At 35.3% G+C, this 13,485-nt stretch overlaps 15 non-coding genes across 15 annotated transcripts; all 15 read left to right on the top strand.

The window, feature by feature from the left end:
- The first annotated feature begins 1,078 nt into the window (after positions 1–1,078).
- Positions 1,079–1,160, top strand: TRNAS-UGA (transfer RNA serine (anticodon UGA)). Its single transcript has one exon. It is a non-coding gene; the product is annotated as a tRNA-Ser (tRNA).
- Positions 1,161–1,652: 492 nt separating this feature from the next.
- Positions 1,653–1,734, top strand: TRNAS-CGA (transfer RNA serine (anticodon CGA)). Its single transcript has one exon. It is a non-coding gene; the product is annotated as a tRNA-Ser (tRNA).
- Positions 1,735–2,784: 1,050 nt separating this feature from the next.
- On the top strand, positions 2,785–2,866 carry TRNAS-UGA (transfer RNA serine (anticodon UGA)). Its single transcript has one exon. It is a non-coding gene; the product is annotated as a tRNA-Ser (tRNA).
- Positions 2,867–3,358: 492 nt separating this feature from the next.
- Positions 3,359–3,440, top strand: TRNAS-CGA (transfer RNA serine (anticodon CGA)). The gene has a single exon. It is a non-coding gene; the product is annotated as a tRNA-Ser (tRNA).
- A 1,050-nt stretch (positions 3,441–4,490) lies between these two features.
- On the top strand, positions 4,491–4,572 carry TRNAS-UGA (transfer RNA serine (anticodon UGA)). The gene has a single exon. It is a non-coding gene; the product is annotated as a tRNA-Ser (tRNA).
- A 492-nt stretch (positions 4,573–5,064) lies between these two features.
- Positions 5,065–5,146, top strand: TRNAS-CGA (transfer RNA serine (anticodon CGA)). The gene has a single exon. It is a non-coding gene; the product is annotated as a tRNA-Ser (tRNA).
- A 1,050-nt stretch (positions 5,147–6,196) lies between these two features.
- TRNAS-UGA (transfer RNA serine (anticodon UGA)) lies at positions 6,197–6,278 on the top strand. The gene has a single exon. It is a non-coding gene; the product is annotated as a tRNA-Ser (tRNA).
- A 491-nt stretch (positions 6,279–6,769) lies between these two features.
- On the top strand, positions 6,770–6,851 carry TRNAS-CGA (transfer RNA serine (anticodon CGA)). The gene has a single exon. It is a non-coding gene; the product is annotated as a tRNA-Ser (tRNA).
- Positions 6,852–7,901: 1,050 nt separating this feature from the next.
- TRNAS-UGA (transfer RNA serine (anticodon UGA)) lies at positions 7,902–7,983 on the top strand. The gene has a single exon. It is a non-coding gene; the product is annotated as a tRNA-Ser (tRNA).
- A 492-nt stretch (positions 7,984–8,475) lies between these two features.
- TRNAS-CGA (transfer RNA serine (anticodon CGA)) lies at positions 8,476–8,557 on the top strand. The gene has a single exon. It is a non-coding gene; the product is annotated as a tRNA-Ser (tRNA).
- Positions 8,558–9,607: 1,050 nt separating this feature from the next.
- TRNAS-UGA (transfer RNA serine (anticodon UGA)) lies at positions 9,608–9,689 on the top strand. Its single transcript has one exon. It is a non-coding gene; the product is annotated as a tRNA-Ser (tRNA).
- Positions 9,690–10,181: 492 nt separating this feature from the next.
- On the top strand, positions 10,182–10,263 carry TRNAS-CGA (transfer RNA serine (anticodon CGA)). Its single transcript has one exon. It is a non-coding gene; the product is annotated as a tRNA-Ser (tRNA).
- Positions 10,264–11,313: 1,050 nt separating this feature from the next.
- Positions 11,314–11,395, top strand: TRNAS-UGA (transfer RNA serine (anticodon UGA)). Its single transcript has one exon. It is a non-coding gene; the product is annotated as a tRNA-Ser (tRNA).
- Positions 11,396–11,887: 492 nt separating this feature from the next.
- TRNAS-CGA (transfer RNA serine (anticodon CGA)) lies at positions 11,888–11,969 on the top strand. Its single transcript has one exon. It is a non-coding gene; the product is annotated as a tRNA-Ser (tRNA).
- Positions 11,970–13,131: 1,162 nt separating this feature from the next.
- On the top strand, positions 13,132–13,213 carry TRNAS-UGA (transfer RNA serine (anticodon UGA)). Its single transcript has one exon. It is a non-coding gene; the product is annotated as a tRNA-Ser (tRNA).
- Positions 13,214–13,485: the final 272 nt, after the last annotated feature.

The raw sequence follows: 13,485 nt of genomic DNA, 5'->3' as shown, positions 1-13,485 counted from the left end.
GACACAGGTATAACGCAAACGATAAACAAGCCAAAGGTAGAGGAATGGAGATATCAGAATAGTCAGAAGCCAAGCCAAAAGTCAAGGAATACAGAGATTGGATAGTCAATAAGGGAAGCCGAGGTCAGATACACAAGAAATCAATACAAGTAACGCACTCTCAGATAAGCAACTGGAAACCACGAAATCCAATGGGGTCTCCCCGCACAGGTTCAAATCCTGTTCACAGCGAGAGAAATTACTGTTTTTAAAGTTTTGAAAATGTGATTATGTTCATGCTAGATGAAATTGCTAATTAAGAAACTACATAAAGTAACGTTAGTATCTATTTAGAGACAATTCCTAAAAACATGCACGCTGAAATAAACGAATTCTTAAATCTACGTTTCTAGTTAAACCTACTCTTGCACTCCATATCAGAACAGTGATGCCAGCTTTAAAACTAGAAAGGTAGATCAACATTCTGCTGTGGAGTGCAAGATTAGGTTGTTACCTATGGATATTGGCTGCTTGAGACCCTCACTTTTTGGGAAATTGCCTCAACATTTTTTTCAGGATAACTTAAGGTTGAAATTCTGTTCACAGCGAGAAATAGAATTGTTTTGAAATTTAAAAAACGGGTGTAAAGATATTTCCCATAGCACACATACCAGGATAACTTCAGGTTCAAATCCTGTTCACAGCGAGAAATAGAATTGTTTTGAAATTTGAAAATGTTGAACATGAAAATGGTTGTAAAGATATTTCCCATAGCACACATATCAGGATAACTTCAGGTTCAAATCCTGTTCACAGCGAGAAAAAGAATTGTTTTGAAATTTGAAAATGTTGAACATGAAAACTGGTGTAAAGATATTTCCCATAGCACACATACCAACGCTGTTCTTTCAAAACGGCAGAATATCCACTTAAATTGCACAAATACATGGTTGTTTACTAAATTGAGTATGTTTTTAAAGTTGAAAATGTGATTATTCCTCTTAATGTTGATACAAAACATTCTTCTGCTATCTGTGGCAATAAATGACACACCAACGCAACAAAAAAAGAAGAGTGACATTACCACAAAAGAAAACAGGCTGTGATGGCCGAGTGGTTAAGGCGTTGGACTTGAAATCCAATGGGGTCTCCCCGCACAGGTTCAAATCCTGTTCACAGCGAGATAGATTTCTGTTTTTAAAGTTGAAAATGTGATTATGCTAGATGAAATTGCATATATAGAATCTGCGTAAAGTGATGTTAGTATCTATATAGAGACAATTCCTAAAAACGTGCATGTTGAAATAAATGACTTCTTACATCTACATTTCTAGTTTTAAAGCTGGCATCAACGTTCTGCTATGGAGTGCAAGAGTAGGTTTTTACTTATGGACATGTTCACGTTATTGTTGCATTCTAGAGTTGGATAGGTTAGTATGGATTAAGTGAGCAGCAAATGAAAAGATGGGCTGTTGGCTGCATGATACCTTCACTTTTTAGGAAAGTGCCTCAACATTTTCTTCACAAAAACTTCAGGATAAAGCACCCACAGATTCCTTGCATCATATCTACTAAATTGAGCTGTAATGTTTGTGTTACTCAATGAGCATGCATTTACTTCCGAAAAAAAAGATACTGCTGGAAAAAAGTGACATTAACTGAGCAGCAGAAAAGCTGTGATGGCCGAGTGGTTAAGGCGTTGGATTCGAAATCCAATGGGGTCTCCCCGCACAGGTTCAAATCCTGTTCACAGCGAGAGAAATTACTGTTTTTAAAGTTTTGAAAATGTGATTATGTTCATGCTAGATGAAATTGCACATTAAGAAACTGCATAAAGTGACGTTAGTATCTATTTAGAGACAATTCCTAAAAACATGCACGCTGAAATAAATTAATTCTTAAATCTACGTTTCTAGTTAAACCTACTCTTGCACTCCATAGCAGAACGTTGATGCCAGCTTTAAAACTAGAAAGTTAGATGTAAGAAGTCATTTATTTCAACATGCACGTTTTTAGGAATTGTCTCTAAATAGATACTAACATCACTTTACGCAGATTCTATATATGCAATTTCATCTTGCATAATCACATTTTCAACTTTAAAAACAGAGACACTTCTTCAAAACATGCACGCTGAAATAAATGTCTTCTTAAATCTACGTTTCTAGTTATAAAACAGGCATCAACATTCTGCTGTGGAGTGCAAGATTAGGTTGTTACCTATGGATATTGGCTGCTTGAGACCCTCACTTTTTGGGAAATTGCCTCAACATTTTTTTCAGGATAACTTAAGGTTGAAATTCTGTTCACAGCGAGAAATAGAATTGTTTTGAAATTTAAAAAACGGGTGTAAAGATATTTCCCATAGCACACATACCAGGATAACTTCAGGTTCAAATCCTGTTCACAGCGAGAAATAGAATTGTTTTGAAATTTGAAAATGTTGAACATGAAAATGGTTGTAAAGATATTTCCCATAGCACACATATCAGGATAACTTCAGGTTCAAATCCTGTTCACAGCGAGAAAAAGAATTGTTTTGAAATTTGAAAATGTTGAACATGAAAACTGGTGTAAAGATATTTCCCATAGCACACATACCAACGCTGTTCTTTCAAAACGGCAGAATATCCACTTAAATTGCACAAATACATGGTTGTTTACTAAATTGAGTATGTTTTTAAAGTTGAAAATGTGATTATTCCTCTTAATGTTGATACAAAACATTCTTCTGCTATCTGTGGCAATAAATGACACACCAACGCAACAAAAAAAGAAGAGTGACATTACCACAAAAGAAAACAGGCTGTGATGGCCGAGTGGTTAAGGCGTTGGACTTGAAATCCAATGGGGTCTCCCCGCACAGGTTCAAATCCTGTTCACAGCGAGATAGATTTCTGTTTTTAAAGTTGAAAATGTGATTATGCTAGATGAAATTGCATATATAGAATCTGCGTAAAGTGATGTTAGTATCTATATAGAGACAATTCCTAAAAACGTGCATGTTGAAATAAATGACTTCTTACATCTACATTTCTAGTTTTAAAGCTGGCATCAACGTTCTGCTATGGAGTGCAAGAGTAGGTTTTTACTTATGGACATGTTCACGTTATTGTTGCATTCTAGAGTTGGATAGGTTAGTATGGATTAAGTGAGCAGCAAATGAAAAGATGGGCTGTTGGCTGCATGATACCTTCACTTTTTAGGAAAGTGCCTCAACATTTTCTTCACAAAAACTTCAGGATAAAGCACCCACAGATTCCTTGCATCATATCTACTAAATTGAGCTGTAATGTTTGTGTTACTCAATGAGCATGCATTTACTTCCGAAAAAAAAGATACTGCTGGAAAAAAGTGACATTAACTGAGCAGCAGAAAAGCTGTGATGGCCGAGTGGTTAAGGCGTTGGATTCGAAATCCAATGGGGTCTCCCCGCACAGGTTCAAATCCTGTTCACAGTGAGAGAAATTACTGTTTTTAAAGTTTTGAAAATGTGATTATGTTCATGCTAGATGAAATTGCACATTAAGAAACTGCATAAAGTGACGTTAGTATCTAGTTAGAGACAATTCCTAAAAACATGCACGCTGAAATAAATTAATTCTTAAATCTACGTTTCTAGTTAAACCTACTCTTGCACTCCATAGCAGAACGTTGATGCCAGCTTTAAAACTAGAAAGTTAGATGTAAGAAGTCATTTATTTCAACATGCACGTTTTTAGGAATTGTCTCTAAATAGATACTAACATCACTTTACGCAGATTCTATATATGCAATTTCATCTTGCATAATCACATTTTCAACTTTAAAAACAGAGACACTTCTTCAAAACATGCACGCTGAAATAAATGTCTTCTTAAATCTACGTTTCTAGTTATAAAACAGGCATCAACATTCTGCTGTGGAGTGCAAGATTAGGTTGTTACCTATGGATATTGGCTGCTTGAGACCCTCACTTTTTGGGAAATTGCCTCAACATTTTTTTCAGGATAACTTAAGGTTGAAATTCTGTTCACAGCGAGAAATAGAATTGTTTTGAAATTTAAAAAACGGGTGTAAAGATATTTCCCATAGCACACATACCAGGATAACTTCAGGTTCAAATCCTGTTCACAGCGAGAAATAGAATTGTTTTGAAATTTGAAAATGTTGAACATGAAAATGGTTGTAAAGATATTTCCCATAGCACACATATCAGGATAACTTCAGGTTCAAATCCTGTTCACAGCGAGAAAAAGAATTGTTTTGAAATTTGAAAATGTTGAACATGAAAACTGGTGTAAAGATATTTCCCATAGCACACATACCAACGCTGTTCTTTCAAAACGGCAGAATATCCACTTAAATTGCACAAATACATGGTTGTTTACTAAATTGAGTATGTTTTTAAAGTTGAAAATGTGATTATTCCTCTTAATGTTGATACAAAACATTCTTCTGCTATCTGTGGCAATAAATGACACACCAACGCAACAAAAAAAGAAGAGTGACATCACCCCAAAAGAAAACAGGCTGTGATGGCCGAGTGGTTAAGGCGTTGGACTTGAAATCCAATGGGGTCTCCCCGCACAGGTTCAAATCCTGATCACAGCGAGATAGATTTCTGTTTTTAAAGTTGAAAATGTGATTATGCTAGATGAAATTGCATATATAGAATCTGCGTAAAGTGATGTTAGTATCTATATAGAGACAATTCCTAAAAACGTGCATGTTGAAATAAATGACTTCTTACATCTACATTTCTAGTTTTAAAGCTGGCATCAACGTTCTGCTATGGAGTGCAAGAGTAGGTTTTTACTTATGGACATGTTCACGTTATTGTTGCATTCTAGAGTTGGATAGGTTAGTATGGATTAAGTGAGCAGCAAATGAAAAGATGGGCTGTTGGCTGCATGATACCTTCACTTTTTAGGAAAGTGCCTCAACATTTTCTTCACAAAAACTTCAGGATAAAGCACCCACAGATTCCTTGCATCATATCTACTAAATTGAGCTGTAATGTTTGTGTTACTCAATGAGCATGCATTTACTTCCGAAAAAAAAGATACTGCTGGAAAAAAGTGACATTAACTGAGCAGCAGAAAAGCTGTGATGGCCGAGTGGTTAAGGCGTTGGATTCGAAATCCAATGGGGTCTCCCCGCACAGGTTCAAATCCTGTTCACAGCGAGAGAAATTACTGTTTTTAAAGTTTTGAAAATGTGATTATGTTCATGCTAGATGAAATTGCACATTAAGAAACTGCATAAAGTGACGTTAGTATCTAGTTAGAGACAATTCCTAAAAACATGCACGCTGAAATAAATTAATTCTTAAATCTACGTTTCTAGTTAAACCTACTCTTGCACTCCATAGCAGAACGTTGATGCCAGCTTTAAAACTAGAAAGTTAGATGTAAGAAGTCATTTATTTCAACATGCACGTTTTTAGGAATTGTCTCTAAATAGATACTAACATCACTTTACGCAGATTCTATATATGCAATTTCATCTTGCATAATCACATTTTCAACTTTAAAAACAGAGACACTTCTTCAAAACATGCACGCTGAAATAAATGTCTTCTTAAATCTACGTTTCTAGTTATAAAACAGGCATCAACATTCTGCTGTGGAGTGCAAGATTAGGTTGTTACCTATGGATATTGGCTGCTTGAGACCCTCACTTTTTGGGAAATTGCCTCAACATTTTTTTCAGGATAACTTAAGGTTGAAATTCTGTTCACAGCGAGAAATAGAATTGTTTTGAAATTTAAAAAACGGGTGTAAAGATATTTCCCATAGCACACATACCAGGATAACTTCAGGTTCAAATCCTGTTCACAGCGAGAAATAGAATTGTTTTGAAATTTGAAAATGTTGAACATGAAAATGGTTGTAAAGATATTTCCCATAGCACACATATCAGGATAACTTCAGGTTCAAATCCTGTTCACAGCGAGAAAAAGAATTGTTTTGAAATTTGAAAATGTTGAACATGAAAACTGGTGTAAAGATATTTCCCATAGCACACATACCAACGCTGTTCTTTCAAAACGGCAGAATATCCACTTAAATTGCACAAATACATGGTTGTTTACTAAATTGAGTATGTTTTTAAAGTTGAAAATGTGATTATTCCTCTTAATGTTGATACAAAACATTCTTCTGCTATCTGTGGCAATAAATGACACACCAACGCAACAAAAAAAGAAGAGTGACATCACCCCAAAAGAAAACAGGCTGTGATGGCCGAGTGGTTAAGGCGTTGGACTTGAAATCCAATGGGGTCTCCCCGCACAGGTTCAAATCCTGATCACAGCGAGATAGATTTCTGTTTTTAAAGTTGAAAATGTGATTATGCTAGATGAAATTGCATATATAGAATCTGCGTAAAGTGATGTTAGTATCTATATAGAGACAATTCCTAAAAACGTGCATGTTGAAATAAATGACTTCTTACATCTACATTTCTAGTTTTAAAGCTGGCATCAACGTTCTGCTATGGAGTGCAAGAGTAGGTTTTTACTTATGGACATGTTCACGTTATTGTTGCATTCTAGAGTTGGATAGGTTAGTATGGATTAAGTGAGCAGCAAATGAAAAGATGGGCTGTTGGCTGCATGATACCTTCACTTTTTAGGAAAGTGCCTCAACATTTTCTTCACAAAAACTTCAGGATAAAGCACCCACAGATTCCTTGCATCATATCTACTAAATTGAGCTGTAATGTTTGTGTTACTCAATGAGCATGCATTTACTTCCGAAAAAAAGATACTGCTGGAAAAAAGTGACATTAACTAAGCAGCAGAAAAGCTGTGATGGCCGAGTGGTTAAGGCGTTGGATTCGAAATCCAATGGGGTCTCCCCGCACAGGTTCAAATCCTGTTCACAGCGAGAGAAATTACTGTTTTTAAAGTTTTGAAAATGTGATTATGTTCATGCTAGATGAAATTGCACATTAAGAAACTGCATAAAGTGACGTTAGTATCTATTTAGAGACAATTCCTAAAAACATGCACGCTGAAATAAATTAATTCTTAAATCTACGTTTCTAGTTAAACCTACTCTTGCACTCCATAGCAGAACGTTGATGCCAGCTTTAAAACTAGAAAGTTAGATGTAAGAAGTCATTTATTTCAACATGCACGTTTTTAGGAATTGTCTCTATATAGATACTAACATCACTTTACGCAGATTCTATATATGCAATTTCATCTTGCATAATCACATTTTCAACTTTAAAAACAGAGACACTTCTTCAAAACATGCACGCTGAAATAAATGTCTTCTTAAATCTACGTTTCTAGTTATAAAACAGGCATCAACATTCTGCTGTGGAGTGCAAGATTAGGTTGTTACCTATGGATATTGGCTGCTTGAGACCCTCACTTTTTGGGAAATTGCCTCAACATTTTTTTCAGGAAAACTTAAGGTTTAAATTCTGTTCACAGCGAGAAATAGAATTGTTTTGAAATTTAAAAAACGGGTGTAAAGATATTTCCCATAGCACACATACCAGGATAACTTCAGGTTCAAATCCTGTTCACAGCGAGAAATAGAATTGTTTTGAAATTTGAAAATGTTGAACATGAAAATGGTTGTAAAGATATTTCCCATAGCACACATATCAGGATAACTTCAGGTTCAAATCCTGTTCACAGCGAGAAAAAGAATTGTTTTGAAATTTGAAAATGTTGAACATGAAAACTGGTGTAAAGATATTTCCCATAGCACACATACCAACGCTGTTCTTTCAAAACGGCAGAATATCCACTTAAATTGCACAAATACATGGTTGTTTACTAAATTGAGTATGTTTTTAAAGTTGAAAATGTGATTATTCCTCTTAATGTTGATACAAAACATTCTTCTGCTATCTGTGGCAATAAATGACACACCAACGCAACAAAAAAAGAAGAGTGACATTACCCCAAAAGAAAACAGGCTGTGATGGCCGAGTGGTTAAGGCGTTGGACTTGAAATCCAATGGGGTCTCCCCGCACAGGTTCAAATCCTGTTCACAGCGAGATAGATTTCTGTTTTTAAAGTTGAAAATCTGATTATGCTAGATGAAATTGCATATATAGAATCTGCGTAAAGTGATGTTAGTATCTATATAGAGACAATTCCTAAAAACGTGCATGTTGAAATAAATGACTTCTTACATCTACATTTCTAGTTTTAAAGCTGGCATCAACGTTCTGCTATGGAGTGCAAGAGTAGGTTTTTACTTATGGACATGTTCACGTTATTGTTGCATTCTAGAGTTGGATAGGTTAGTATGGATTAAGTGAGCAGCAAATGAAAAGATGGGCTGTTGGCTGCATGATACCTTCACTTTTTAGGAAAGTGCCTCAACATTTTCTTCACAAAAACTTCAGGATAAAGCACCCACAGATTCCTTGCATCATATCTACTAAATTGAGCTGTAATGTTTGTGTTACTCAATGAGCATGCATTTACTTCCGAAAAAAAAGATACTGCTGGAAAAAAGTGACATTAACTGAGCAGCAGAAAAGCTGTGATGGCCGAGTGGTTAAGGCGTTGGATTCGAAATCCAATGGGGTCTCCCCGCACAGGTTCAAATCCTGTTCACAGCGAGAGAAATTACTGTTTTTAAAGTTTTGAAAATGTGATTATGTTCATGCTAGATGAAATTGCACATTAAGAAACTGCATAAAGTGACGTTAGTATCTATTTAGAGACAATTCCTAAAAACATGCACGCTGAAATAAATTAATTCTTAAATCTACGTTTCTAGTTAAACCTACTCTTGCACTCCATAGCAGAACGTTGATGCCAGCTTTAAAACTAGAAAGTTAGATGTAAGAAGTCATTTATTTCAACATGCACGTTTTTAGGAATTGTCTCTAAATAGATACTAACATCACTTTACGCAGATTCTATATATGCAATTTCATCTTGCATAATCACATTTTCAACTTTAAAAACAGAGACACTTCTTCAAAACATGCACGCTGAAATAAATGTCTTCTTAAATCTACGTTTCTAGTTATAAAACAGGCATCAACATTCTGCTGTGGAGTGCAAGATTAGGTTGTTACCTATGGATATTGGCTGCTTGAGACCCTCACTTTTTGGGAAATTGCCTCAACATTTTTTTCAGGATAACTTAAGGTTGAAATTCTGTTCACAGCGAGAAATAGAATTGTTTTGAAATTTAAAAAACGGGTGTAAAGATATTTCCCATAGCACACATACCAGGATAACTTCAGGTTCAAATCCTGTTCACAGCGAGAAATAGAATTGTTTTGAAATTTGAAAATGTTGAACATGAAAATGGTTGTAAAGATATTTCCCATAGCACACATATCAGGATAACTTCAGGTTCAAATCCTGTTCACAGCGAGAAAAAGAATTGTTTTGAAATTTGAAAATGTTGAACATGAAAACTGGTGTAAAGATATTTCCCATAGCACACATACCAACGCTGTTCTTTCAAAACGGCAGAATATCCACTTAAATTGCACAAATACATGGTTGTTTACTAAATTGAGTATGTTTTTAAAGTTGAAAATGTGATTATTCCTCTTAATGTTGATACAAAACATTCTTCTGCTATCTGTGGCAATAAATGACACACCAACGCAACAAAAAAAGAAGAGTGACATCACCCCAAAAGAAAACAGGCTGTGATGGCCGAGTGGTTAAGGCGTTGGACTTGAAATCCATTGGGGTCTCCCCGCACAGGTTCAAATCCTGTTCACAGCGAGATAGATTTCTGTTTTTAAAGTTGAAAATGTGATTATGCTAGATGAAATTGCATATATAGAATCTGCGTAAAGTGATGTTAGTATCTATATAGAGACAATTCCTAAAAACGTGCATGTTGAAATAAATGACTTCTTACATCTACATTTCTAGTTTTAAAGCTGGCATCAACGTTCTGCTATGGAGTGCAAGAGTAGGTTTTTACTTATGGACATGTTCACGTTATTGTTGCATTCTAGAGTTGGATAGGTTAGTATGGATTAAGTGAGCAGCAAATGAAAAGATGGGCTGTTGGCTGCATGATACCTTCACTTTTTAGGAAAGTGCCTCAACATTTTCTTCACAAAAACTTCAGGATAAAGCACCCACAGATTCCTTGCATCATATCTACTAAATTGAGCTGTAATGTTTGTGTTACTCAATGAGCATGCATTTACTTCCGAAAAAAAAGATACTGCTGGAAAAAAGTGACATTAACTGAGCAGCAGAAAAGCTGTGATGGCCGAGTGGTTAAGGCGTTGGATTCGAAATCCAATGGGGTCTCCCCGCACAGGTTCAAATCCTGTTCACAGCGAGAGAAATTACTGTTTTTAAAGTTTTGAAAATGTGATTATGTTCATGCTAGATGAAATTGCACATTAAGAAACTGCATAAAGTGACGTTAGTATCTATTTAGAGACAATTCCTAAAAACATGCACGCTGAAATAAATTAATTCTTAAATCTACGTTTCTAGTTAAACCTACTCTTGCACTCCATAGCAGAACGTTGATGCCAGCTTTAAAACTAGAAAGTTAGATGTAAGAAGTCATTTATTTCAACATGCACGTTTTTAGGAATTGTCTCTAAATAGATACTAACATCACTTTACGCAGATTCTATATATGCAATTTCATCTTGCATAATCACATTTTCAACTTTAAAAACAGAGACACTTCTTCAAAACATGCACGCTGAAATAAATGTCTTCTTAAATCTACGTTTCTAGTTATAAAACAGGCATCAACATTCTGCTGTGGAGTGCAAGATTAGGTTGTTACCTATGGATATTGGCTGCTTGAGACCCTCACTTTTTGGGAAATTGCCTCAACATTTTTTTCAGGATAACTTAAGGTTGAAATTCTGTTCACAGCGAGAAATAGAATTGTTTTGAAATTTAAAAAACGGGTGTAAAGATATTTCCCATAGCACACATACCAGGATAACTTCAGGTTCAAATCCTGTTCACAGCGAGAAATAGAATTGTTTTGAAATTTGAAAATGTTGAACATGAAAATGGTTGTAAAGATATTTCCCATAGCACACATATCAGGATAACTTCAGGTTCAAATCCTGTTCACAGCGAGAAAAAGAATTGTTTTGAAATTTGAAAATGTTGAACATGAAAACTGGTGTAAAGATATTTCCCATAGCACACATACCAACGCTGTTCTTTCAAAACGGCAGAATATCCACTTAAATTGCACAAATACATGGTTGTTTACTAAATTGAGTATGTTTTTAAAGTTGAAAATGTGATTATTCCTCTTAATGTTGATACAAAACATTCTTCTGCTATCTGTGGCAATAAATGACACACCAACGCAACAAAAAAAGAAGAGTGACATTACCCCAAAAGAAAACAGGCTGTGATGGCCGAGTGGTTAAGGCGTTGGACTTGAAATCCAATGGGGTCTCCCCGCACAGGTTCAAATCCTGTTCACAGCGAGATAGATTTCTGTTTTTAAAGTTGAAAATGTGATTATGCTAGATGAAATTGCATATATAGAATCTGCGTAAAGTGATGTTAGTATCTATATAGAGACAATTCCTAAAAACGTGCATGTTGAAATAAATGACTTCTTACATCTACATTTCTAGTTTTAAAGCTGGCATCAACGTTCTGCTATGGAGTGCAAGAGTAGGTTTTTACTTATGGACATGTTCACGTTATTGTTGCATTCTAGAGTTGGATAGGTTAGTATGGATTAAGTGAGCAGCAAATGAAAAGATGGGCTGTTGGCTGCATGATACCTTCACTTTTTAGGAAAGTGCCTCAACATTTTCTTCACAAAAACTTCAGGATAAAGCACCCACAGATTCCTTGCATCATATCTACTAAATTGAGCTGTAATGTTTGTGTTACTCAATGAGCATGCATTTACTTCCGAAAAAAAAGATACTGCTGGAAAAAAGTGACATTAACTGAGCAGCAGAAAAGCTGTGATGGCCGAGTGGTTAAGGCGTTGGATTCGAAATCCAATGGGGTCTCCCCGCACAGGTTCAAATCCTGTTCACAGCGAGAGAAATTACTGTTTTTAAAGTTTTGAAAATGTGATTATGTTCATGCTAGATGAAATTGCACATTAAGAAACTGCATAAAGTGACGTTAGTATCTATTTAGAGACAATTCCTAAAAACATGCACGCTGAAATAAATTAATTCTTAAATCTACGTTTCTAGTTAAACCTACTCTTGCACTCCATAGCAGAACGTTGATGCCAGCTTTAAAACTAGAAAGTTAGATGTAAGAAGTCATTTATTTCAACATGCACGTTTTTAGGAATTGTCTCTAAATAGATACTAACATCACTTTACGCAGATTCTATATATGCAATTTCATCTTGCATAATCACATTTTCAACTTTAAAAACAGAGACACTTCTTCAAAACATGCACGCTGAAATAAATGTCTTCTTAAATCTACGTTTCTAGTTATAAAACAGGCATCAACATTCTGCTGTGGAGTGCAAGATTAGGTTGTTACCTATGGATATTGGCTGCTTGAGACCCTCACTTTTTGGGAAATTGCCTCAACATTTTTTTCAGGATAACTTAAGGTTGAAATTCTGTTCACAGCGAGAAATAGAATTGTTTTGAAATTTAAAAAACGGGTGTAAAGATATTTCCCATAGCACACATACCAGGATAACTTCAGGTTCAAATCCTGTTCACAGCGAGAAATAGAATTGTTTTGAAATTTGAAAATGTTGAACATGAAAATGGTTGTAAAGATATTTCCCATAGCACACATATCAGGATAACTTCAGGTTCAAATCCTGTTCACAGCGAGAAATAGAATTGTTTTGAAATTTGAAAATGTTGAACATGAAAATGGTTGTAAAGATATTTCCCATAGCACACATATCAGGATAACTTCAGGTTCAAATCCTGTTCACAGCGAGAAAAAGAATTGTTTTGAAATTTGAAAATGTTGAACATGAAAACTGGTGTAAAGATATTTCCCATAGCACACATACCAACGCTGTTCTTTCAAAACGGCAGAATATCCACTTAAATTGCACAAATACATGGTTGTTTACTAAATTGAGTATGTTTTTAAAGTTGAAAATGTGATTATTCCTCTTAATGTTGATACAAAACATTCTTCTGCTATCTGTGGCAATAAATGACACACCAACGCAACAAAAAAAGAAGAGTGACATCACCCCAAAAGAAAACAGGCTGTGATGGCCGAGTGGTTAAGGCGTTGGACTTGAAATCCATTGGGGTCTCCCCGCACAGGTTCAAATCCTGTTCACAGCGAGATAGATTTCTGTTTTTAAAGTTGAAAATGTGATTATGCTAGATGAAATTGCATATATAGAATCTGCGTAAAGTGATGTTAGTATCTATATAGAGACAATTCCTAAAAACGTGCATGTTGAAATAAATGACTTCTTACATCTACATTTCTAGTTTTAAAGCTTGCATCAACGTTCTGCTATGGAGTGCAAGAGTAGGTTTTTACTTATGGACATGTTCACGTTATTGTTGCATTCTAGAGTTGGATAGGTTAGTATGGATTAAGTGAGCAG

The sequence above is a fragment of the Pelobates fuscus genome, chromosome 3 (genome assembly GCF_036172605.1).
Source record: "Pelobates fuscus isolate aPelFus1 chromosome 3, aPelFus1.pri, whole genome shotgun sequence".
Lineage (NCBI taxonomy): Eukaryota > Metazoa > Chordata > Amphibia > Anura > Pelobatidae > Pelobates > Pelobates fuscus.
Note: the sequence above shows the minus strand (reverse complement) of the source record. Positions and strands in the feature narration are given on the sequence as shown.